Below are 27325 nucleotides of genomic sequence, written 5' to 3' on the forward strand. Positions count from 1 at the left end.
TCAGTGAGTTAAAGACCTCTATATGGACTTAAAAGTGCCCAGTCCTAGTCAGGCAAGACCAATGAAAGCAGAACTGTACCAACCAGATGAAAAGAACATTTTCAAATTACCATTGTGGAAAAAAAAATCTATGAAGCGTCATTCAGAACAACAATTAGCACAGCAGGGCTCATCTTTTCAATCAAAAGACCCTGTCTAACCTTGGCAAGAATGGGAAGAAACGTATATTGCTTATGTCAGAAAATTCTGAAGCATCATATCTGGATGCTTTGGAAAAAAAGCCATCTAAGAATTTTTTACCCCATATTCTTGGATAAAGAATTTTTTACCCAACATGTGCAGCAGCACATGTTTTTACTGAATAAATAAAATCTTCAAAATAGATCCAAGCCATGTATTTTTCTTGTAGAAGCCATCTGGTTCAACCCAAGTAAGAGAAGATGAAAAAGTAAGAACTTGACTATGAAATGAGTTTAAGTTAGAGAAAGCTAAATAATTACACAAATTATAAAACAGAAAAAGTCAATGGTGCTTTTGAGGAATTAAAAGGCAGCCAGCATGGGTGTCACGCTGAGAGTAAAGAGCCTGTGGCAGGAGTGTATGAGGCTGGATGGGTCCATATGGGTCAGGTCCTGCAGGCCATGCACATTTTTTTTTGACTTCTCTCTTTTTGAGAAATACATCTAACTTTTTCAGAAACATCATGCAAATCATTTAAAAAGATCTCTGTCTCAAATTATACAAAGACTTCCCAATTCTATAAGATAAAGGTGAGACCCAGTAATCCCAGTCCTGGGCATATATCCAGAAGGAATCCTACTTCAAAAAGACATCTGCACTCCAATGTTCATAGCAGCACTACTTACAATAGCCAAGACATGGAAACAGCCTAAATGTCCATTAACAGATGACTGGATGAAGATTATACAATGGAATACTATTCAGTCATAAAAAAGACAACATAACGCCATTTGCAGCAACATGGATGTCCCTGGAGAATGTCATTCTAAGCGAAGTAAGCCAGAAAGAGAAAGAAAAATACCGTATGAGATTGCTTATATGTGGAATCTAAAGAAAAAAAAAAGAAAAGAAAAAAGAACATAAATACAAAACAGAAACAGACTCATAGACATAGAATACAAACTTGTGGTTGCCAAGGGGGCAGGAGGTGGGAAGGGACAGACTGGGATTTCAAAATTTGTAGATACTGACGGGCATATGCAGAATAGATAAACAAGATTATACAGTATAGCACAGGAAGATATATACAAGATCTTGCAGTAGCTCACAGCGAAAAAAAAAGTGGCAGTGAATATATGTATGTTCGTGTATAACTGGAAAATTGTGCTGTACACTGAAATTTGACACGTTGTAAAATGACTATAACTCAATAGAAAAAGTTACAAAAAATTTTTTAAAAAACGGAAAAAAAGATAAAGGTGAATAACCTAATAGAAAATCTCTAAAAAAATGAAAAAAGTCAAAAAAGGAGGATAAAAATGTAATCAAAAATGGAAAATAAAAACAAATAGATACTTTGAACCTACCAAAATGAAAAGACTTTAAAAAAAAAAAAAGGAAGATAGTATCTAGCCTTGGCAAGGGTTGGGAGGAAATACACATTCCTTATGCAATGTTTGTAGAAATGTAAATTGGAATGATTTTCCTGGAGGGCAATTTGGTAACATATGCCAAATGGCTTGCGAGTATGAATACTCTTTGACTCAGTGATTTCACTTTTAAGAATTTTTCCTTGTGTATTTCCCTCAGTTTTTTTTTTTAATTGCAGTGTAGTCAGTTTACAGTGTTGTGTCAATTTCTGGTGTACAGCATCATGTTTCAGTCATACGTGTACATACATATATTCATTTTTGCATTCTTCATCATTATAGGTTAGCATAAGATACTGAATATAGTTCCCTGTGCTACCTCCGTTTTTTAATCAATTTTTAATTGTGTATTTATTCGTGTGATTATATGATTAATGCCTGTTTCCATAAGGGCAGAGATTAGTCTGTTTATACTTATTATTCTACCTTCACACCCCACACAGTCTTGAATGAATGAGTAAAACTGCCTTGAGACAATGGACACATACATGCACAAGTTATGGGAGAATTTTCAGTGAATTAGCACCTAGGCAGTGGTATATTGGAGCTGGCTTGTACTAGTTATTCTCAATCTTGATTGTGGTCATGGTTACACGAATATATACATGTGTTAAAATTCATAAAACTATCCACTTTATGGCATATCAATTTTAAAAATCAATTCTAAAATGGTAATAGAGACTCACCATCATCACTTCTTATTTTACTATATTTAATTATTTCAGTGGTCTTGAGGTTATTTAGGTGTTTTGTATCTTATGGTGAAATACTATAGAATTGGGTGCTGTTGCGTCTCTCTTCCCAATTCCACGTTCGGTGACTGTGGTGGCTTGAAACTGGCCCTGGTGGGAGCATTTACACTGTGAGGATCGGCAGATGCTACAAGCCAGGGCTTTTCTTCTTGGAGAGCCAGTTGTTAACATTCTACCAGCTCACCCCTCCTTATGGGCCCAGGTTTTCTAAGCAGATGTGCCATGAGGATTTGGAGCTTGGTTACTGCCGGGAAGGGGATGGGTGGGCAGGTGGCAGAGCACCTTCATCTGTTTATCTGTTTGTCCCCATAAATATACACAGGGTTAGGCGTGCTGTCTGGGGAAATGTGACAGAGGCCTCACATTTTCCCTTTTCAGGCAAAGGCATTAAAATAGTGTATCTGAGGACAGAGGTCCCTCCTGCTAGTAAAGGGAGCAGCAGTGGTGAATACTGTTGACACACCCATTCACAGCTGTCCCTTCTCCAGAGAATTGCCCTCTGTTGACCAAAACTGCCTTGCGTAGAAGTTATGCTCCCTGCCTCTCTCCTAGGGACAGCGACAGCCTGTAGCCAGTCACCGTCTAGCATGAGGTATAAAGGGCTAGACCCCTTTTCCCCAAGGCAGGACAACTCTGGTACAACCCCTGCTCCAGAACCCCCCCGTGGGATCAGGCTGAAGCTGACTCAGCGGAGACCACATTTTTTTAGCTCCTCCTCCCTGCCCTGTGCTCCTTCCCTCCCTTCTTCTCCTGAGAGGACTCCTCAGGAAATTGATTGGTCAAGAATATCCAATTTCAGACTCTGTTTCTAGGTATCCTGACCTCAGACAGACCCGGAGAGAGATGTCATCAGAAGAGTAGGCAATGACTTGACCAAGAGTTGGGGCATGTGTTGGCTTCCAGGTCTGTCTGACTTGTCCCAGCACGGTCATCCTGGTTGAGCTGGGCTCTCAGGAAGTGGCCATGTGAGTGAACGCACCGTCTGGAAGTTGAAAGACCAGGCCACTTCCATCGTGGAGTACCCTTATCTGAACAAGACGCTGAGGTGGGAGCATCCTTCTCACCCACCCTCCGGGACCACTGTACTCTGGGGCAGAGAGCCGGGAAAGCACGCTCAGCAGGACTGAGATCTCTGAGGTTCCCTGGCTTCAGTAAGCCGTGATAATAAGCCTCAGGATTTGTAGTGGAGGTCAGGTCCAGAGCTCCCCAGAACCGGCAGCCAATCTGGGATCTCGTCCTGCACACTGTTGTTAACAAGCGGTGGATGGGCCCCTGGGGCACCATCAGGAGTCAAGGAGGCAGTCACGGGAAGAAGCCGAATAGTGTTAATGGCTGCACAGAAATAGCTGACTTCTGACTTCGTGGGGCCCGGTGGAGCTTCTGCTTCATTGCTGAGGACTGGGAGTCACCAGGAATGAAGGAGGAGCCCCTACAAAGTTTTGCATGTTCTCATCCAACCAATATTATCAAGCAGACCACGTGTCAGGCACTGTTCTACATTAACTTAGGTCGCATTCCCAGGAAACAGGCTGTGTGGCAGAAACTAGCCTGCAGGTGGTTAACGGGGTGGGTATCAGAAATAGCATCAGTAGGGGAGTTACTGAGGCAGGGCTGGGCAGAGGGAGGTGAACCGTGATGCAGTCACATCCTAGGTCTCAGCCAGTTCTGCAGGGCACTCTGCAACTCCTTTTGGAGTTGTTCCCAGTTGGGGCAAGGAGGCTGGGCTTTTACAAGCTCAAACCTGCAGGTCATTGATCTGGGCTACCTCTGTGGAGGAGATGTAACCTTAGAGTATGCAACCAGTCCCCTTGGCTGAAGGCCATACCCAGAGAAGAGCTAATCTGTGCGCCAGCACTCTGAGCAGATTGGGTGATGAGCACCTTGGTCCCGAACTTGTGGTCTGGGCGGCAGACCGTGTGACCCGTTACACGGATGCCAGGGATGCAGCAGTGATCAGAAGAGACAAAACCCCCACTTCATGGAGATTATATTCTAATGAAGGGAGACAGGCCGTAAATAAACATGATGAACGTGGAAACGTCACAGTGATCATCTCTGCATGGGCAAGTTCATAAGTGATTTTAATTTTTCTTCTTGCTTATGTTCACTTCCTAAGCATTCAGTAATGGCCATGTATTTCTTGGATAATTAAAACATAGGAATTATTTTAAAAATCTTTTGGGAGAATGTGTGTGTAAGAATAGGCATGGTTGATTTTGATGAGGTAGACTCATCAGCGGAAACTTGTCCTGTCGGCTGTTTAATGATAACGTGCAAGACTGGACAGCAGAGTAATGGACCCAAACAAAACTGCAGGAAGGGGCCATGCCTGATACAATAATTTGGTCTGTGATGCAAGTGACATCATAGCCGAGTGTTTTAAGGGCTGTGTCCCTGCTCAGCCTCTCTGAGGCTGGTTCCCTAATCTGCATAGTGGTGTGAAGTTTAAAGCAAGTGATGTTTGCTAGTGTGTACCAAGGGACTTAGTATGCTTCTGAGCAGGTAGCAAATGCTGATAAATGGTAGTGGTGGGGATTACTATTAATAAAGTCACTGATATTCACTCTTGGTGGATTAAGATTTTGCATAAAAAAGAGAAAGTACGTATATTCCAGGTGCATTAAAGAATGACCTGCAAAACACTATCACTGCGTTTCAAATGAGTTTGATAATTTTGAAAAACCCATACATTGATAGTTCAGTGTCCCCAAATCAAAATGCCAAAATTACAGCTTTAAATGCAATTTAACCAAAAAATAAATAAATGTTAAGAAATGGAATTTGGGCATCATTAGAAGTCTCCTCACAAAGGCCAGATTTTTCCTTTGCAGAATCAATTTGCTTCCCCCCTCTCTGATAGAAGCAGGGTCTGTGCCTCTTGTTTAGAAATTCCTTCACAATGTCTGTTTAGAATTCTGCAGCTGCAGTCTGCATTTCCTCCCCCACCCCTGCCTCATACTTTATATCACCCAAAGCTCCCCTAATAGGAGCCATCTCCAGACACATCATCTGACCTCCTCTACCTGAGATCTAATAACTTGGAGAGTTTTCAGATGTTTAAAGTGTCAGACACACCATTATCCAAGGAAATATTTTACCTAGCAATTTACCAACTTTCACAAAACCATTTTCCCAAAGCCTGACAGTACTTTGTGAAGGATAAGTAAGATAAGTATAGAAAATTGCAGGGATGGACCAAACATCCCATGATTTCAGATGGATCATTACCAGACCCTCGTGAAATCTTGTTTATCTTGTTAAAGATAAATGAGTTAGAAATGAGCAAAATAGTTTTGATAAAATAACTATATTTGGCATACATTTACTCTGACCTTCAAAAGCGCTCCAGGTACCTCCTGTGTTTTAGTTTCCTGGTTTTCACTAGCTCCTTACGAGTAAACTAACATTAAAAAAATTTTCACTTCTATTACTATTATTTTATTAATTTATTGTTCATCACTTTTGAATTATGATATTTGCATACCATAGAGAATTATGAAAATAGAAAAAAGTAAAAAGGGGGGAAAGTCAATGTTAGTGAACTCGTGGAACACACATAACCACTGCTAACATTTTAAGATATTTCTTTTATCTTGTTTTCCCTGTATATACGCAGAGATACTGCAAAATTTGTGTTATACTATATGTAAAGGAGGCAATCCTCCTTTTAAAAATTTCCTTATTTAAAAAATAGTCAACTTATTTCCTTAAATCATATTCAACTTAATTCCTTAAATCATGTTCAGAAATCTGATTTTTAGAGATTATTAAGCATCTTCTATATTGAATTATTGTAATTCATCCAAGCAATTTAAAATTTTGGGACTTGTAGTTTGTTTTCAATTTTTCACTATTATAAATGCCTTCCTTGTATGTATCTATCAGTAAATCTCTTTATTTTTGGATTTCTTATTATTTTTCCAGGGTGAATTCCTAGAAAGGGAATTAATGGTCAGAAGGCATGAATATGTCTAAGGTTTTTCATATGTTAATCTTTGCATCTCAGTTTCCACATTGTAAAATGGGGTAATAACAACACCAACCTCACGACTGTTGAGAAAATTAAGCAAGAACGTTCATTGCAAGTTTTTAGCAAACTATATAATAGTGTACGGAGTTTATAGTCATTAATCATTCCATCCCATCCCATTCCGATCCAAGCCAGTTGGTTCCCAGGCAGGCTAATTAGCCGCATCTATTCCAACCTTGCGGAATACAAAGGCAGAACACTGCTAAGTTCTTGGGTAGCTGGCGGCTGCTGGGACTGAAAGCCAGCATTTCAGTCCCTCGGGAACTCACCGTTGCTTTTGCTCCATTTCCCTACCTGTACTTTATATGCTCTAATGATTTGTATGGGCTGGAACAGAGCAGTTTGGGAAGTGGTAAAAAAACTTGCCTGTTTTCTGACATCCCAAACCCAGTGATTCAGTCCAGCTCTGAGAAGTCTGGTCCCAAGGCTTCACTGCTCTGTGGAATCAGGAAGAGTGACTAATAAAGACCGTGCTGGATGTTTAAGGGAAAGCTTAACTTCCTAAGTATATTCCTAGAGTACCCATTTATATGCACAGACACATACGCGCACCATGCGCATCAAGACCAAGATTAATATCCAATTTTCAGGAGATGGTTTTAGGACTAAGGTCAGCACAGCCAAGTTCACTCCCAGGGGCAGCTGAATCTACACGAGGGAGATGAAGAAATGGCCGTTAGCAGAATTCCTCTAAAGGCCATCTTTGGGATCAGAGCTCTCCGACCATAAACTGTCCAAGGGATAATGGGTTTCAAGTCACACACTGAAGCAAAGTGGAAGAAAATTCAGGCCAGTGAAATAAAGCTGCAGGACGGGTGTGCTGAGGGACAGCAGTGGCTCGCAAGGAGAATCTCATTTCATCTTTAATTTGCATATGGTAAAGATTGATTTTCTACGGCTAATCCAAATTTATGACACATCAGGTGATATTTAAAGGACTCAATGGAGCATTTAATAGCCAAACATTTTTCCTGATTAGTACCCACTTGACCTGGTGACCCAGAGATGAATGCTGATCACCCCGCCCCCCATTTCCAGCGGCTGTCAGTGGAAGAGCTGCCAGGCAGGCAGCAGATAAACAGCCAGACTGTAGTCGGCGTGTCCAGCCACTTAGAAGTCTGGTGCTCTCGAAGGGTGGGCAGGGTTGTGGTTGGGGTTGGGGCTGGCGGGTTTGTCATTTTCAGAATTAGACTTGTCTGGGACTTTATAGCTTTTACGCCCCAGCCTCGTTTACGCAGAATATACTGACAGAGCATTCATACTGTGCCATCGTCTTTCTTATACATGAGTTCAACCATCTCAATAGATAAAGATTCTTTTAAAATTTTTTTATTGAAGTATAGTTGATTTACAATGTTGTCTTAGTTTCAGGTGTACAGCAAAGTGGTTCAGTTATACGTGTGCTTTTTCAGATTCCTTTCCATTATAGATTATTACAAGATACTGAATATAGTTCGCTGTGCTCTACAGTAGGTCCTTGTTTATCTGTTTTATATATAGTAGTGTCTATCTGTTAATCCTAAACTCCTGATTTGTCCCTCCTCTCCCTCCCCCACTCTCCCTTTTGGTAACTTGAGTTTGTTTTCAGTGCCTGTGAGTGGTACATAGGGATTCTTAATCTCACTTGACTGGTGAGAAAGCTGAGTCTCAGTGAAGGTAGGTGATTTCCCCAGTCACCTAGCTAGTAAGTGGCAGGGCATGGATTGAAGCTCAGTTCGGGTGACCCCAAAGCTTGGAGTCTTTGCAGTTCAGTGGTGGTCAGCAGAGACTCGTAGGTCACTGCCTTGGCTGGTGTCTGGATTAGAGCCGAAACTGTCAGGAGTCTGGGTCAAGGCACAGGGGAGAGAGCAGCCCGAGGTCTCTGCATAAACCCGGGAGCCAGATATCAGGAAACTTTGATCATGGCTTTTATTTTATTTCTTACTTCTTCGTAGCATCCATCCAGGGAACTGTGGAGAGGGTAACACTGGTCATAGTGCTCCTGGGAATCACCCAGGGTGAATAGCTCCATCGTCCCATCATTTGACACCACAGGGGCTCCCCCAGGAAGAAACTTGCCCAACCCTTAGTTTCACATCAGTAAGGATAATATCTGTCACCAAGATGGAGTTGGACTCATTTGTTCTCAGGAAACCTGTGGGGCCCTTAGTGAAGATTTCAGGAGTGTATTATTTATCTAATGATGCATAAGAAATCACAAAATATGGTGGTTTAAAGCAATAACCATTTTTTCCCCTCATAATTCTGTGGGTCAGCAGTTTGAGCTGGGCACAGCGGGGCAGTTCTGCGGGTCTTCCAGAGGACACTGTCCAGGCTGCTGTCTCCCAGCAGCTCAGCCAGGGCTGGATGGTCTAACATGACTCACTCACATGTCTGGTTTAATGGTTATGGCTGTTGGCTGGGCATCACTCACCACAGTTTTTTTTTCATCCTCCGGCCAGCTAACTTGAGCTTCTTCATAGAGCGCTCTCAGGGTTCCAAGAGGGTGAAAGCAGAAGCCGCAAGGCCACTGGGGGCCCACACCTGGGACTCCAGCAGCATTACTTCTGCTGCAGTCTGTTGTTCAAAGCAAGACACAGAGTGCCCCGATTCAAAGAGGTTCAGGAGACGACTTCACCTCTTGTTGGGGGAACAAAGGAGCATGCAAACAGAAGTGGGAGAGATCTGTGGCCTGTTTCTACAGGCTCTCACAGTGAGAAAATAATTCCACCTGGACAAGGGAGATGCGCTACTCCAGTGCTCGTCGGACTTTGCCAAATGACATGAGTCCCCTGGGGAGCTTGTTCCAGAGCAGATGCTGGTTCATGAGGTCTGGTGTGGGGGTCTGCGTGTCCGTATTTCTAATAAGATCTCAGGGGGCGCTGATGCCACTGGTCCACAGACTATACTTGGAGTAGCAAGGTTCTAATCAGTGATGTGGGGTAGAGTCCCCTCCCTCTTTCCTGCTGAGCTGGTCTGTCGCCAGCTGGGCTGATAAATCAGTACTGGCTCTCCCAAGGGTAGAGAGCCCCCAGCCTTTAGTTTGGGATGTGCAGTCAGTGAATGTGTCCATGTCCACATCTGTGTGTTCCATTCACGGTTTTGTGATCACATTAAGGAAGACATCAAATGTTAATATTAAAATGTTTGCTTTGTGAAAAAATGCCACCAATCTCTTTGATAAGATTCAGAAAGATTTTAAGTAACATTTTTTTTATTTCAGAGTTATTTATTTATTTAGTTGAAGCATAGTCAGTTTACCGTGTTGGTCAGTTTCTGGTGTACAGCATAATGACTCAGTCATACATGAACATACATTTTTTTTCGTATTCTTTTTCACCATAAGTTACTACAAGATATTGAATATAGGTCCCTGTGCTCCACAGTAGGATCTTGTTATTTATCTATTTTATATATGGTAGTGTGTATCTGCAAATCTCAAACTCCTAATTTATCCCTCCACCTCCCCCTTCCCTCCCTGTTAACCATAAGTTTTTCTGTGTCTGTCTGTTTCTGTTTGTCAGTGTTCAGAGGGACTTCAGACAGCAGTTAATTTAAGCCTGTCATTTTACAGATAGGAAAACTGAGGCTCATGACTTTCAAGCTTCTACAGAATTGTCCTAACTCACTCTACAGACTCAAACAAAAAGTGGAGGTGACTTGACATTCTGAGGTGGCAGTCATGCTGTTGACCCTGCCTCTTAAGATTTCTTGTCCCCTCATCAGAAACCGCTGGTCCTGTGTTTGAGATTTCCTAAATCATTTGTTCAAAATCGTGAATCTGATAACAGCCCTATTTTCCCCTTACAGCCTGTTCCAGTCTATCTTGGAAGTTTCTTATTTCACACTATAACATTTTTATTAAAGTCACCCTGACAAATGACAGAAATAAAACCCTTCTGAGGGTGGCTTTCCATCAGCCTCTCTCTGTCCTGTGCTTTATTCAAGACAGAAAGGACAATAAGCATACAATATCATAGACAAACCACCCGCGGGCCTTCTGGAATCATCCGCTGAATTGGCTGCCTCTGTAAGGGTCCATTAGGGCTTGCTGGAGGAGGTGGGGGAAGAAATTCCATGAATGGTGCTGAACACTTTACATAGACCAGCCTATTTAATCGCCATAACAACATTCTTTTATTTTCCTAAGGGTAAAATGGAAGCTCAGAGGCATTCAACTTCACTTGCCCCAAGATTACACAATTAGTAAGTAGAAGTATCTGGCTTGGAACTCAGATCTCCAAACCTTTTGATCTTTGCTGTAGACCAGTGGTTCTCAAATGCTTGTCCAGGTTATGTTAGAGTCATTGTGGGGATTTCTAAACACAGATTCTCAGGATTCACCCTCTAGAATGATCTCATAAATCTAGGTTGGGATCCAGAAATCCAGAAATCTGGGTTGGGATCCAGAAAGATACCATTTCTTTTTCTATGTCGGTGTCTAAATCTATCAGTTAGCATGGACACTTAATAAATGGCCCCAAACATAAAAGTTTAATACAAACTTTTATTTAGTTCATGATTCTGTGAGTGGGAGATTTGGACCGGCCTCCGCTGGGTGGTTCTTCTGCTGGTCTTGCTGGGCTCACGCATCTGTGGTCAGCAGCTGGGTTGACGGGGTGAGCTAAGGTTCGACAGCCTCAGCTGGAACAGTTGGCACCTGCTCCACGTGGTCTCACCCTCCAGCAGGCTAGCCCAGGCCTTTTTACATGGCCGCAGTGTTGAGAGTCCCGAGAGCAGCAAGACAGGGCAAACCCCAATGCACAAGCACTTTGCAAGCCTCTGTCACATTTGTGTCACGTCTGCTACTGTCCCGTTGGCCCTTGCCAGTCAAGGGGCCAAAGCCAGAGACAAACCCAGAAGGGTCTACACAGGGACATGGATACAGGAGGATAATTACCGTGACTGTTTTTGTAACCAGTCTGCTTCTATATAGATAAAGAAATAGATTTACCGAACACACATGGAGATAAAAGTTGAAACAGTATTTCTAGGTAGGAAAACTTTCCGTGCTTCATCCAGCCCCTCCATCGTACTCCTGCCCTCCATAAGTAGCCTCTTTTCACTCTTTGTTTTCACCTGGTGGGGTGTAACTTTATATTGTTACTCAACAATTTTAAGAATGATTATGGTTATATAGGTACACAACTTAACAAATTGTTCAACAGTTTGTTGCAAACGACAGAAGCACCCTTCTCATTATACTCTCTTCAGAGGCAACTAATTTCAGTTCTTTTAGCTGATTCTTTTGGTAGTTCCCTCCATATGTTAAGTCATATATATTATATATATACAAACATATATTATGCATATATATAAATATTTGCTTCTCAAATTTCTGGTATTTATCATCTTCCCTCTTCAGAAGATGCAGGTCCAGCTGTTTATCACCTCTACGTGGTCAAACCACACACGCTCTGCCCCCCATCTCTTACCAATGGCCTTTTCACAACTCTCCCTCCTATCAGCCTGGCATTCAGGTGTCCCAGGTCTGTTAAGAGAGTTAGTCTTCAACCTGTCTACTTTCCAGCTTTCCAAAACTTTCCTGACATTGTATTTTGCTCTTTCTCTTTGTTCTTGTGCATCGTCTTAAAAAGCCCCTTTCCTGCTGTTTTGTTAGGGTTTGCACAGGGCAAAGATGTATCCACGTGGTCAGTCTACCATCTTGACCTAGAAGCCCTATAATATTTTTTTTCTTGGTTTGTCAACTTTAACAAATAGCTATTGACTCTCCACTTTCAAAGGCAAGAGTTTTAGCTCATCTATGTTATCCCTTTCACTCCTTCTATTACTTTTGCTTTAGGTGGGTTAGACTTTTTCTTTTATTTCTTTGTGTCAGAGTCTAGGCAATGGAACCATAGCAATGAAAAAAACAACGTCTCTGCACTCAGAGCTTACATTCCAGTGGGGCAAACTGAATTTAAATTGTATGTGCATACATATGCATGTAATTATTACAAATATAAAATCATTATGTATACAATTATATGTGACATATATAATTTATGAACTCTTTCTTCTTTTATTGCTCCTTTTTATAGCTACATGTTCTTGTTTAATGGATGCAGTAGCCACACAGCTTTCTCTGGAGAGAAATTGGTTTTCTTTAAAGTTCTCCTCTCTTTCAAAAGTGATCTCTGCTTTTCCTGGGGCCACAGTTCTGACTGTTCGTATTAGCTCATCTTCTGTGTTCTGCTTGTTACTTCAACAGCTGGTGAACATTGGTCGTTGCAGCTTATACATGAAAGAGTAACTAAGGCAAGTAGCTGGGGTCTTTCCTACGTTTTTGAAGGTCCATTTCCTTCCTAGGCTGCCTGTAAGCTCTGTGTAAGTAGACCTGATGGATCAACCAGAAGGCTTCATTGAGGGGGCCCAGTGGGGATCAGGTGATCACTCAGTGCCCCTCAGTATCAAGACAGAAAGAGTCAAGCCCAAAGGTGGAGCTCCTTCATCAGACACCCAGGCGTGTTGTTCATTTATTTTGAGTTCCTCTCCTAGAGCCAGACTCTGACCCCGCGTGTCCTGGGGGAAGGAGTCGTTTCTGTCTGTGGCCCTTTGCTGCTCCCACTCTTTTAACCCAGAGGCCCAGCAACCAGCACTTGCCTCAAGCTCTTCTCCGTGCGTCCTCTGAACCGTGATGCCCCCTCCCAGTCATCCCGCCCTGACCGAGACTCATCCAGGTCTCTGATCTCCTTCACCATTTTCACTCCTTTACCGATAGATCATCTTCTAACCCCTTATTTATTCTCACTTAGTAGTAAATATGTGTGGTCACTCTTACCTCTTGAATCAGCCCCCAAAAATCTGAATGTTAAAAAACTCTCCAAGTGATTGAAAAATACAGTCAGATTTGAGAATCACAACCTATGAAGCAAGCTGGTTCTCTGGACATCAGGGAAACTTTTATTAATCTTTCTTTTAGCCCTTTAAAAAAAACTTTATCTTAGCGATGAAGGAAGACGCAGACCCCGTCAGAGAGGCAGGCAGTCCTGGCATAGCTTTCAAAAGTCATCGAACACCAGCTAACCGCTGAGTGTTGTGAGGATATGAAAGGTCTCAAGCTGGGGTTCCTGACCTGCCATTTGTGTATGATCTAATGAGGGGCATTCTTGCAACAGGAGAGGGACTGTCCAAAGGGCTGTGGAAATGCACGGGAGGGAGGTGTCCTTGCCAGCTGGCTTAACTGTGGAAGTTGTGGAGAAGGTAGTGTCTCAGCCAGGTGTTCCCAGGCCAGGAAGCTTATATTACATGAAACAAAAACACACAACTCAAAACAGCTTAAACAACAAGGGTAATAGATTGATTCAAGTAACAGAAGCCCCTCAAGGATGCTGGATCTGGTGGCTCAGCACCTCCCTAAGGAATTTCCTCCATTCTCCTCACACTGCCTTCCATGGTACTGTCTTTGTTCTAAAGCTGGTTGGTTGAATGGCTGACAGCAGCAGGTGTCAGCTCCCCCTTTTGTGTTTAGTGGGAGAGAGAGTGCTTCTGCCCCAGCTCTTGCCCAAGCAAGAGACCTCCATTTCCATCAGGTGGATGGCTTAGGTCCCCTGTCCACTCCCGGACCAGTGGCTGCGGTCAAAGAATATAGTGTCCTGGCTGGTCTGAGTCATCCAGGACCCGCCCCTCATGCTGGGTGGGCTGGGGTCCATTCCTGGAGTGGAAGGGTGGGTAGCTAACTGAACAAAACTCTGGGCTCTGATAGGATGCTGGAGAGGCAACCAGCAATAGCTGTCGCAGCAGAAAATAAGGTGTCGGTGGGAACAGAGGCTGGGACTCGGGACGTGTAGTCTTAGTTTGGGGGCTGGCGGGTATTCAATGTGACAGCGTAAAGAAGGGAGCAGCACCTCTGTACCTGCTTTTACCTGGAGTATGACTAACCTCTAAATGTTTGAGTTCCTCCTCCACAAGGGAAGGGGATCTCTCCATAGGAAAAGAGTCCTCTTCGTTGAGGTCTGTGTATCCCAGTAAGTCCACGGGGCAGACTTTAGGGGATCTGTAAACCTCGTGCAGTTATGTACAAAGCTACATATGTGTGCATATTTTTCTGGGGCAAGACACCTTGACTTTACTCAGATTTTTTTAATGGCACGTGATTCTGAACAGGTTAAAGCCAGAGACCCAACCAAGGTCACTCATGACGAGGAACAGTGCAGAAGACTGAGAGCCTGTGCCCTTCTTGCTGGTCTTCTAACCCAATTTACCCGGATCCCTGCCCACCCGTATCCTAGACCCAAGTTCATGCCTTTTCCATCCTCCGGAACATTTCCACAGACTTGACCTTGTGTGGACTCAATCCTTCCACATGAGCTCACTTTTTAAACCAATGGAAAAAAAAAAAAGGACAGCTGGTTAATAAATGGATTTGGGATGTCTAGCTTAACATTTTAAAAAAGATAAGCCTTGTAATTTGTACACAAAAAAAGATTCCATATGGTGTAAGGGAATAAATGTAAAAGAACTTACCACAAATATAATAGAAGATGTTATACTTGAATAATGACATCATTTCAAAGTATGAAAGGAATTCCTTAACATCAGCTCGAGGGCAGTTATCTTGAAAGAAAATTATGTAACGATTCAAACCTCTGAACATCAAAAAGTAACATAAAAGATGAAAAGGCAAATAAACTAAGAAAAAACATTTGAAACATATGTGACCAAGGATTAATATAATTAATCTATAAAAAATCCTTGTAAGCCAGTAACAAAAGAGAAATTCTGCAAAAGACAAATGGGTTACAGACATGAAGTTAGTTTACAAAAGATGAATCATAAAGTGCTAATAAAAGTGGGAAACAGTTCCATTTTCCTTGTAATAGAAGTAGTAAAATGAAGACACTGAGTTTTTTTTTTTCTTTAAACCATAAGAATCAGTAGCAGAAAGCTATGAGGAAATGAAGCCAGGTATACCTGCTGATGAGTTTAAATTAGCACCACATTTTTAGAGAGCGACTTGGTCATTTTTAGTTAGTAACAAAAGTCCTAAAACTGTGTGTTTTTTGACTTAGCAATTTCACTTTTGGAAGCTTATCTACTAAAATAGTCACTCACATAAGCAAATATGTGAGTCCAAGGATGTTTATTACAGTGCTCTTTTACTAATGGAAAATGGAAAGATTCCACTGTTTAATAATAGGATATTGGTTCGAGAAATTATACTCCAATTTTACAATGAAACATTGGGGGTATTACAAATACTTTTAAAGGAATATATCTATAGACATGGAAGTATGGCAGCAATATGTTAATAAGTGGGTTATGAAATAGAAAGTATCATGATCTTGCTCTTTTAATATGTATATAAGTTCAGAGACACACGAAATGATTATCTGAGCAGGAATATGCAACAGAAATATAATGCAAGCCCCATAATTCTACACTTTCTAGTAGCCACATTAAAAAAGGTAAAAAGGACTAATGTAACTGACAATGTATTTTATTTAACCAACATGTCCACAATACTATAATTTCACACATGTAATCAATATAAAAATTATTATTTGCAAATGATGCGACTGACAGAGGTTTAATCTGCAGAATATATAAACAGCTCATACAACTTAATGACAAAAAAACAAGCAACCCAATCCAAAAATGGGCAGAAGACCTAAACAAGCAATTCTCTAATGAAGACATACAAATGGCCAAAAGGCACATGAAAAAAGCCTCAAAATCGCTAATTATCAGAGAAATGCAAATCAAAACTACCATGAGGTATCACCTCACACCAGTCAGAATGGCCATCATTAAAAAGTCCACAAATGATAAATGCTGGAGAGGATATGGAGAAAAGGGAACCCTCCTACACTGCTGGTGGGAATGTAGTTTTGTACAGCCATTATGAAAACAGTATAGAGAGTCCTTAAAAACTTAAAATAGACGTACCATATGATCCAGTAATCCCACTCCTGGGCATATATCTGGAGGAAATGCCAATTCAAAAAGATACATGTACCCCAATATTCATAGCAACACTATATACAGTAGCCAAGACATGGAAACAACCTAAATGTCCATCAACAGATGACTGGATAAAGAAGATGTGGTATATTTATACAATGGAATACTACTCAGCCATAAAAAAGGATAAAATAATACCATTGGCAGCAAAATGGATGGACCTGGAGATGGTCATTCTAAGTGAAGTAAGCCAGAAAGAGAAAGAAAAATACTATATGATATCATTTATATGTGGAATCTGAAAAAATAAAAAAGAAGACAGTAATAAACTTACTTACAAAACAGAAACAGACTCACAGACATGATAAACAATCTTATGGTTACCGAGGGGAAAATGGGTGGGAAGGGATAAATTTGGGAGTTTGAGATTTGCAAATATTAACTACTATATTTAAAAATAGATAAAAATCAATTTCTTCTGTATAGCACAGGGAACTATATTCAATATCTTATAATAACCTTCTATGGAAAAGAATATGAAAATGAATATATGTATGTATGTGTACAACTGAGACATTGTGCTGTACACTAGAAATTGACACAACATTGTAACTGACTATATACTTCAATTGAAAAAAAAAGAAATGCCACTTAAAAAATTATTGAGATATTTTCCATCTTTGTGTGTGTGTATTAAATCTTTGACATCTGATGTGTGTTTTCCCCTTAAACACATCTCAATTTGGTTTAGCCACATTTCAAGGGCTCTGACACCACATGGGACTGGTGTCTACCAGCTTGGACAGAATAGATTCAGACTGTTTTATTTTATTTTACTTTATCCTATTTTTATTGAAGTATAGTTGATTTACAATGTTGTGTTAGTTTCTGGTGAACAACATAGTGATTCAGTTATGCATACGTGTATATATACATTTTTTCAGATTCTTTTCCATTATAGGTTATTACAAGCTATTGAGTGTAGTGTGTCCTGTGCTCTACAGTAGGACCTTGTTGTTTACCTATTTTATATACAGTACTTTTTATCTACCGATCCCAAACTCCTAATTTATCCCTCCCCTCTCTTTCCCCTTTGGTAACCATAAGTTTGTTTTCTATTTCTGTGAATCTGTTTCTGTTTTGTAAATAAGTTCATTTGTGTCCTTTTTTAAGATTCCGCATGTAAGTGATATCAGACCCAGAGTCATGTTCACCAGGTTTAAATAGCAGTTGGAGCAATTGGTGTCCTGTATGTTCTTTCTGTGATTATGTTTTCTGGAAAAATCAGAAATTACTTTTTTTCTAGAAAAAAAAAAACCAAAGAAACTTTTCTGTTTACTGAGAGGAGGGAGTAAAAAGAATAATTTGAATAGATCAGGCGGATGCAGGGAGAGAATTGAGTACACTGACCACGTACGCCCAGAGAGTAGAACAGAATTTCTGAGCTCTTTGTAAGTAATCTCCTGGGACACCAACCCGGGAGGATGCTTAGTTATTTTAAGAAACACCAGAATTTTGTCCAAGTAGAAATACTGGTTGAAAAAATTGTGATCAGGGCGGGTGAAACTCAGTGGTAGAGTGCTTGCTTAACATGCACAAGGTCCTGGGTTCAATCCCCAGTACCTCCGTTAAAATAAACAAATGAATAAAATAAACCTAATTACCCCCCCAAAAAACAAACAAAAGAACCCCAAAAAACACAAACAACAAAAAATAGCGATCACATGGGCTTTGGATATCAGATAATTCCTTTTTAGAGATAGTCCAAGTCCACCGAGGTATGAAGAGAAAGACGTTTAAAGCTTTTCTTCATATGGATGTTACTCTTAAATGATGAGTGTTTCGGAGAATCTTGCAATGCACTCTTCAATTAAGACAGATCAGTGGGTGGAAATGTTCCGGCGGCGATAACATAAAAATAGAATCATTATTCAATCACAATGTAAATTATTCAACTATCCTCACATCAAGTAGAATTGCAATGAATAGAGAGAAATAGCTCATTCTCGCCATTAGGACACATCTGTAACAGAGGTGGTGATGCTCACGCAAGAGAGCCACGTGAAGGGAAAGGTCGGCTGCAGAAGCAGCAGCGGTCTTGTCAGTAAGCTTGTTTTACCAAATTGGAACCTCCCCCAATTAACAGTACTTAACTTTCCCACTAAACTGTAAATTCCACGTCTTATTCACTGGTGCTTCCTCCAGGCCCTGGGACATGGTTGACGTTTGATACTAGTTTTCTTAATAGCACTATTTGGTGAGTGTCTGTTATATGCCAGACCCTGTTCTGCTTTGGATACATCAGGGAAGAAACAAGACAGAAATCCCTACCCTTACAGAGCTTCCATTCTAGTGAAGGGAAACAGGCCGTAGATGATATTAAATCGGTAAATTATATAATATAGTGGGAAATACAATGGGAAAAGTAGGCGAGGGTACATGCCTGTGTTCACAGCAGCACTAATCACAGTAACCCAGAGGAAGAAACAACCTAGGTGTCCACTGATGGATGACTGGATAAACAAAGTGTGGGCTATACATGCAGTGGAATGTGACTCAGCCTCAAAAGGGAAGGGCGTTCTGACCCAGGGGGCGTGAGCTGACTTAGGTTTTAAGGGGTCACTCTAACTGGGAGGAAGGGTGGAGGCAAGGAGGCCATTGAGGAGGCTATTTGATGATACAAAGGTGTTGCTTTAATAGAGAAATGAGTGAAGAAGCAAGTGAACAAATGAAAAAATGAAGGTACTTTTAGGCTGTCTTATGTTATTGTGTTGTGGAAAATTATCTTTGCCCAGAGCATGTTCTGGCCTTTGCCCTTGGCTTCTGGAGGCTGATCACTGGGCCCCTAGAATGTCCTGTCTGAGAGGAAGGAGTGCCTGTATTTGCCTGGGAGTTTTGACCACCAGTAATCTCAGGATGTGAATTATAATGGGGACTTTGGAACCGGCCATCTTGGTTTTGACTTCTGGAAGAACTGGAAATGAAAGGTCTTAGGCTGAACCTCTGGGAGGGGCTAGAGACTACAGGTCACCCCCAATATGTGGTCAGTATGCACTGGAGCCCCAGTGAAAGCTCTGGACACTGGAGCTTCGGTGAGCCTCCCTGGGTGGTGGTTCTCTTGAGTATTGTCACGTGTCGTAGCTGGAAGAGGAGAACTGTCCAGGACTCCACGAGAGATGACCACCCACGTTTGGTGTTTGGGCCCCTCCCAGACCTCACCTTGTGTGCCTCTTCCTTCAGCTGGTTCTGACTTGCATCCTTTTGCTATAATAAAACTGTAAGTGAGGGGGAAGGTACAGCTCAGTGGTAGAGCACATGCTTAGCATGCATGAGGTCCTGGGTTCAGTCCCCAGTACCTCCATTAAAAAATAAATAATTACCACCCCCCCAAAAATCTGTAAATGTAAATAGCACTTTCCTGAGTCCTGTAAGTCATCCTAGCAAGTTACCAGCCTTCAGGGAGTCTAAGAAGACCCCTGAATTTGTAGTCCCTTGGTCAGAAGTGAGGGTCCTGGGGTCCTGGGGACCCCCAAACTTGCAGCTGGTGTCTGAATCTTGAGTGGCTGTGGCCGTCTTGTGGAGGACTGTGCCCTTGGCCTCGAGTTTGGGAAATTCATTCGTGCCACCGTATCTCCTCATAGTCTGCTGAAAGATATCACACACCTCCTTTTATGGACTATCACTTCCTGGACCAGAGGAGTATCAACTATAGTCCACGGGCCAAATCTGGCCCTCTGCTTATTGTTGCAAATAAAATTTTATTGGAACACAGCCACACTCATTCCTTTACCTGTGGTCTGTGGCTGCTTTCATGCTATAACAGCAGAGTGGAGTCATTGCAACGGGGACGGTGTGGCCTGCAAAGCCTGAAATAGTTACTGTTGGGCTCTTTACAGAAAAAGTTTGCCAGTCTCTGATCTGGCCCTGGCCCTGACCTGGGAGTTGGGAGAATGGACTCAGAGGGTCACTAAATATGAGCTCATTCTTATTGTCCTTCACAGGACAACAGACGGGCAGGACAATTCATAAAGGACAAGGAGAGTGAGACACAGTAGAGGATTCAGCAGAAGGGAAAATTACCAGTTAGGCACGGCACGATTGTGTGGCTGATACAAAATGACAGTCTTCAAGACTGGCCTCCACCCTAACGTTTTTGTTGTCAAAATATATTCCATAGAAGGATTTTTTTTTGTCCCTGTAACACAGTTTTCCAATTTTAGGCTAAGCAGTGATGGTAATTTATATTAAATACTCTACAAACATTGCCCACAGATAGTAGATATTCAACTCTTTAAAAAAAAAAATGCCACCTGGAGTCATTCTGTCCCAAGATAGGCTCAAATTCCACTCCTAATCTTACAGAAAGTGAAATGCCAGCGTGAGGTTTCTACAAGACCCCGAGGTCTCGTCTGAGGGTACACGTCTCACCCTGAGCTTCTGCCTCTGCTGAACTCATTCTGTTCCCTGCTTCTCTTACCACCTCTGTATGCTGACCCCAGCCCGCCTCACTGAACCATCTTCAACACGCGTCCACTGTAGACACGCACACAAGACCTTCGCAGGCGTGTTAGGACTTGCTGACAGTCAGGAGCGACAGCAGGACCATGTGGCCGTCAACACTGGCAACTTAGGAATGAGCACTGTCGTTCCACAGTTCCCAAACTGGGCGCCAGGCCCCCCGGGGGCTGCAGCACTCTCCTGGGCGGCGCTGTAGGCTGTCCTGAATTCTCACAGGAGACAAAGCGCTATTCCAGATCTGTGGGGCACTGTACACACTACCAGTTCAAAGTAGTTCCCTGTTTCAACAGTAGATTGTGCTGCTTTCCTTTCAGTGATATCTTATCTTTGGGAATCTCTGATGCTCCGGATGGTTGAGATAAAACACAAGCACCTTATGAAAATCAACAGGGAGCAGGAAACGCTGCTAAGCTGTTGGGATGTGTTGAGCTGTTGGGGCTTGCTACTTAAGGAAACAATGGTTCGGTATTTCTCTTGGCCCTGGGTGGGGAGCGCGGGGGTAGGGGCGGGGGCGGACCATGAAAAAATTACAGAGACACTCAGGGTGCCGTGAACCAGAACAGTCTGCTGTTGTCACAGTCAACGCTGGAGAAGTGTCCCTGGCCTGCTTCTGCCATCGTGGGTTCCAGCTCCCGGCCAGGCTCCCTTCTGGGCTCTGTCCTTGTCTCCAGCTCCTGCTCCTTTCCACCACAGAACACCTGAGCTGTCTTGTTTCCTTGCTTCCTCCCCAGACCCTGTCCTCGGAACGTTCCCTTCATCCCACAGCTACCTCACAAGGGTTTCCTACACGTAGACAGCTTCCTCTCAACAAGAAATTCTATTTCTAGGCGATTTTTTAAAAATATTTTTTTCCCGCACTCCATATAGATGGTTGGGATGTGAAAGAAGAGATCTTGCACCAGGTGCTCAGAAATAGGGAGAAAGAAAGAGCAACTCAGAAGCAAGATTGATGATTAAAAGGAGAAAAAAACAGGTCTAAGAAAAGCTGGCTTAACTTCCATTTCACCCTGACCGTAGGCCATGTCACCAGACACATTTAAATCTGCCCAGGGTCCAAACACAGAATGTGCAACACAGATACAATCTCTTCCCTGTTGCTACGAAATTTACATTTTGCCGCACCTCAGAAGGCAGGATCTCGTAGCGTCTTGATGCTTTGTTTCCTCCTGCAGTCACATACGCTGGTGTAAGCTGTGGGAATAGAACTTTGTCATTTCACCCAGTGGCTATGTCTGTTTTCTTGTGAGAAAATTTGTTTCTCAACCTTTTTTGTTCTCCATTTTTCCAAAATGAAAGAAAGTTTTCTTAGTTGTCATCTTTGGGCTTTGAGCATATGTACCAACCCTTTCCTTCCTCACTTTATTCTCTATTCCATTCTTCTTTAAGAAGGATACTCTACAACTTTGCCAACCTTGGCAGGGGTGGAGGTGGGTCAGGAAAACTCATTCTCTGAGACCTCTGAGAGAAAGCTGTTTACACTGGCTCAAGGCATGGATGTAGTGAGTGAAAATGGCATTCTTGGGGCTTCAGTTGTGAATGCCTGCTTGGAATGTTTTCTTGTTCATCCATCTGAGGGACACAAGATCTCCTGAAATTTTAGGTATGGAGTCTATGTTCCATTTTCTGATGTGTGCAGAGATCTCAATCTGATCTCAAGCAAGCATTTTAAAAAATGACTTGTACTGTTCCAGGCACTGTACTAGAGGCTTACATCATGGTAGCTGGTCTCCAAAGATGGTGGCCACCAAGTCCTTCCCATCCTGCAGGCACGCATTGTTCCTCACTGGACAAGATGGGGCTTATTTCCCCTCCCCTTCAATCTGGGTTGGCCCTTTGAGTTACTTTGACCAACACACTGAGGTAGAAATGACCCTATGTCAGTTCTAGACTTCACTTTTAGGAGATCTGGCAGTTTTTGCTTCTTCTCTCTCTTAGCAGCCAACTACCAAATAAGAAGTCCAATTGCTCCGAGACTGCCATAGTGGAAGAAAACCCAAGGTACCAAATGGTGAGGTGAGAGGGAGAGAGGGGGAGCACTGCTTGGACCGCCCCCAGCTGTTCAGCTGCACCACGAAGTGTGAGATGTGGGCGTGAAGACGCCATCTTGGATGTTTCAGCCCCACAGACACCACGTGCAACAGAAGAGCCACCCAGCTGAGCCCAGCTTTGACTGCACAACTGTGACAAACCATACCCTGTTATTTTAAGTCACCAAGTTTTAGAAAGGTATGTGTAGCAGATAACAGAAACAGTGCCAGAAAAGTATTATTTCATTTCATCAGTGTGACAGCAAACCCTGTGAGGGATTGCTTCCCCCATTCCACAATGAGGAGACTGAGGTTCTGAGGATTATGTAATCTGCCCAGTGTCACACAACTAGTCAGTGGCTGAGCTGGCACAAGATCCCAGGCCTGCCTGATTCCCGAGTCGCACAGCAAACCTCTCCACCGAGAAGGAAAACTCCCATGCATGTGGTGTATATGATAGGGGTGTTCTCTGTTCAAAGGAGATCTGTTAGAATGCTTGGATTAACAGATGCTCTGACCACCCTTCCCTTCGTGTTTCCCCTAAAGAAACCCCCATCAGGCTTTTTATGAAGATGGATGGTGGCCATGTGAACCGTGTCTGGGGGTGACAGCTGCTGACAGGGACACAGAGGACAAGGGGACAGCTGGGGAAGGAGGTGGTATTTATTGAATAGCTACCATGTGCTGCCTGCTGTACACGACTGACTTAATCCTCAGGCAACCTAATAAGGAGGCATAATTACCTCTGCTTTACCGATGAGAAAACTGAGACACACAGGTTAGGGGACTTGCCGAAAGTAACCTGGAAGTAAATATCAAAGAAAGATAGGATTTGACCACAAGTCTTGTTCAGCTCCCAAGTCCGCAGTCTTTCTGATTAATTAAAACCAAAGACCCGGGCTTATACCGTAGGTAAAACTTTAAGATTTTTAATGTTGGAGGTAAAGGAGTGTCCACTTTTTGTGATTTATCTTTGAATGTCTAACTTTTGCCAAAGCCAAAAGCCAACCCAGGGGTGAAAACAGGAGAAGCAACAGCACGTTTCAAAGAAAGACAGGTGAGAGCTAATTGAAATACAGACCTATGCAGGCCAGCAAAGCAAAACCGAAAAGCCTGCTGGTGCAGCCTGCCGTGGTAACCAGGGGCGCGCGGGCGTGCCGCGCGGGGGCGGGGCCTCGGGCTCCCGCACGGGCCGTTTGTCTCTGTGGCCCATCTTCAGCAGAGACTGCTCAAGGCAGCGGTGGGTTTCTAAGGAACTTCTAAATGCTTTCAGAAGCCAAAACAACCTCTAAAATGTGCCCTGTACACATTACGGCCCCTCCGAGGTGCAGCAGCAAAGATTCCAGAGTCCTCCAGAGCAGCTGTGGCCCTGAGGCCTCCGCTAGAGTTTTTGTCCACTTGAAGGAGGGTTGTCACTGCATCCTGGGAAAGCGTGTGCGCGCGCGCGCGCGCGCGCGCGCACACACACACACACACACACACACACACACACACACACCCCGACAGGGCTCACAGCATGCTGTCAGCAAGCCAAGCACCGTCCTACTTTCCTTTGGGTTTCCTGGTCCCTAGGAGTCCTCTCTCACTGTCTTTCTCAGCACAGAGGCTGTGGGGACCAGCTGAGTGTCTGTGCTGTCTGCAGCCTGCCCTGTCTGCTCCTGCGTTCCGCCTCCTCCTGCCTGCGACCCCAGTGCGGAGTGGCGCGGGCATCTGTGGGATGCTCCCCCTTACACAGACGCACAGCAGGGGTGGGGCTCTGGGGGTCTGTGCTGCCTCGGTGGGCTTGCCTTGGGAGGGAAAGCATGACAGCCCCCCTACCCCAAGGGCTGTGTCTGCCCCTGCTCCTCAGCCTGCCCCTCTCTGGTCTCTGGTTTCCTCTTGCTACAACCAGGAGGCCACAACAGGTCTCCTGAGGGGCCCTCCCCACTCTGCCATGCTAAGACTGGGGAGCTTTCCCATCAGCAGACTGCCACGTTGGGGAGAACCATCCTTTCCCTCCAGCTCTTAAAGATTCAGCCCTGCTGTATCCTTTTGGGGAGCTCCCCCCCAAGTCCTGCTGGGAGGAGCAGTGCACAGATATGTCTGTGAGCTGATGTGGACTTTGTTGCCCGTGCACAGGCCTCTCCGGCTGTTTACACATCAGGTCAGCAGACGTGCATATGAGGCTGGCTTAGGAATTAGATACGTGGCTAGTCCCCTCTTTTTTTGCCAAGTCGTTGTAGCATCTGGTTCACTCCAAGAATAACTCTCCTGTTAACAAGTGGAAGAGAGGAAAGGAAGCCCTTATTAGCCCACCCACACATCCTGGTAGAGCTGCTAGAGAAAAGGCAAATTAAGAGTCTCACTTTGTAATTTTGTCTCAGGCAAAACAGCAATAAGCACCCTGTTGCCACCCCTCTCCCCACCTCATAAATGCTTCTGGAAGCTTTGGACAACTGGAGCTTATGAGAAACTGACTGAAAATATTTTGGGAGCTATGAAGTCATCTGTCGTACCACCAGGAGGATTGGATCTAGGGCTCCCGGTCCCACGACTGTATATAATACCATATCTTGCTTGCTTCTCTGCACACTGAGCTGTAAGACGGTGTTTATTGTCCTCTCCACAGCTGCCTGAAAATGATCTGTGAAACTGTCTGAAGAGGTACTTTGGTCATTGCTGCAAAGCAAGGCTCAGGCTACGGCTGAGCAGGCAGATACGCATTCTCAGGTGAAAAAGATAATGTAGGGGCGAGAGGACATGGGATCAAGGATCCAGAGAGTGACTTCTTCAAGTCACACGGTCTTTCTGAGCCTCAGTTTTCTCATATGGAAAATGGGAACAGGAATATCTCTCCCCCCCATATATATATATACACACACACACACACATATATATATATATATTTGCCTTCCCTGTCTCACAAAGTTACTTTGGGGCTCAAACAAGGTGGGCAAAGAAGTATGTGGATTTTGAGTCGCTACAGAAATATGAGATGCTATTGTGTGGCACATCCTATGACAAGGAGAACTCTCAGGATAAGCATGGAGGAGAGGCTGTCTTGATTGGATCAGCTCAGAGTCACTCCTTCAAGGATCCTGGTCTTTATAATCTTTCCCAGGATACAGTTTGATTTTTTTTTCTTCCCCTATAAGGAAAGAAAAATGCACACCTAGGAAGGTTCATAAAACTCCTAGCCCTCAGTCGATGAGAGGCAGAGCAGGGGTAGGAACATCTGGAAGCTCTGGCTGCTTTGGGGTGGTCCCCAGGTGGCAGTTTGGGTGGTCTCATCTCCATTCAGGAGGAAGACACTCATGGGCAGATTTCTCATCTCGTTCTCAGTCATTCTTCCCTTATGCCAGTATGCAATAGGTACTTGTTGAATTATTTGATGAGACTCTAAACAAAGCAGCACAAACTAAAATGCCATCAGGAAAAGATGATAGCTGAGTGACCAGGTTTTAGATAAAGACCAAGTATAGGGTGTCAGCTCTGTCCCCTCAACCTGGTGAGTCTCATAAGGAGCTCATGCATCTTTGAAAGCAGAACTGCCTTGGACAAAAGAGTACAGGAGTCAAGGCACTTCAGAGTTGGAAGGGTCTTCAGGGTCCCATTTCATAGGCAGGGAAAATAAGAGGAAGGAATTTGACCAGAATGACCCAGAAGAAGAAAGAAAGAGGTATGAGGCAAAGCCAGGTCCTCCATAACCATTGTGTTTCCAGTAAACCCAGGGCTGTGACTTTATCAAAAAGTGACCAAAGTTCCAGGCCTGTATTTACAGTTCTTCTTCCAGAACACCAAGCTATGGCTGATTTGCTGAGGCTCAGTCATAGCCTCTTATCCAGCCGGATCCCAGGGTCTGGCAGGGCAGGCTGCTGAGACACCGTAGGTGCTGGGGATATATGACAAGGCAGGCAGGGACGTAGAAAGGCCCCAAAGGATGCAATGTACAGCCTGGACAGGAGGCAGAAGGACTATCCAGGCAGAGGATGAATGAACAGCAAGCTGTCCTGGCAGGAGGCTGAATGGGAGACATATGGGAAGACAGGAGGGTGTCAGGAAGGTGGCACGGACAGTAAGAACGAGGACGTTCCTGGGGAGCTAAGGCAGGAGCAGGAAGAAAGCCAAAGCCAAATGGCTAGAAGTAGAGTGTCCAACAGCAGCCCATTCCCAAACCCCTGCAAAACCCCAGAGGAGCGCCTCTGGTGTAAGAAATGGAGGACGAAGCCAGCACACATCTCATGTAGGTGGAACACCTGGCCTGAACGCCATTAAATGTCTTAAGATCCAGAGAGGATTGGCCTGAGAGTCTGGAGGTGGTGCTGAGTAGCTCTGATCGTGGAGACTAGAAGACTGCAGGAAGTGAGCGGGCAGGTGGGTCCTGTTCTTCTGCAGATTGTACCCCAAATCTGTTTCATCCAGAGAGTGAGACAGTGAGACAAAAGGCAGATGAGCTCATGCATAAAAGCCTCTAAAACATTTCGTTACCAAAATACATTCTTTTTTTTTTAAAAAATTGAGACATAG

General features: G+C 43.6%; 1 long non-coding RNA gene across 11 annotated transcripts in view; it reads left to right on the top strand.

The window, feature by feature from the left end:
* LOC116283906 (uncharacterized) overlaps window positions 1-27325 on the top strand; it is a 194003-nt gene that overhangs the window by 141105 nt on the left and 25573 nt on the right. For 6 of the 11 annotated variants that reach the window (XR_012060577.1, XR_012060572.1, XR_012060567.1 and 3 more), the window contains 2 exons: window positions 22728-22800; window positions 22910-23018. This is a non-coding gene — a long non-coding RNA (uncharacterized lncRNA). Of the gene's footprint in view, window positions 1-22727; window positions 22806-22909; window positions 23019-25427; window positions 25529-27325 lie in introns of all 11 variants that reach the window. The other 5 variants (XR_012060568.1, XR_012060569.1, XR_012060570.1 and 2 more) reach the window with 5 other exon arrangements.

Source organism: Vicugna pacos, chromosome 17, assembly GCF_048564905.1.
Source record: "Vicugna pacos chromosome 17, VicPac4, whole genome shotgun sequence".
In the NCBI taxonomy this organism is placed as follows: Eukaryota; Metazoa; Chordata; class Mammalia; order Artiodactyla; family Camelidae; genus Vicugna; species Vicugna pacos.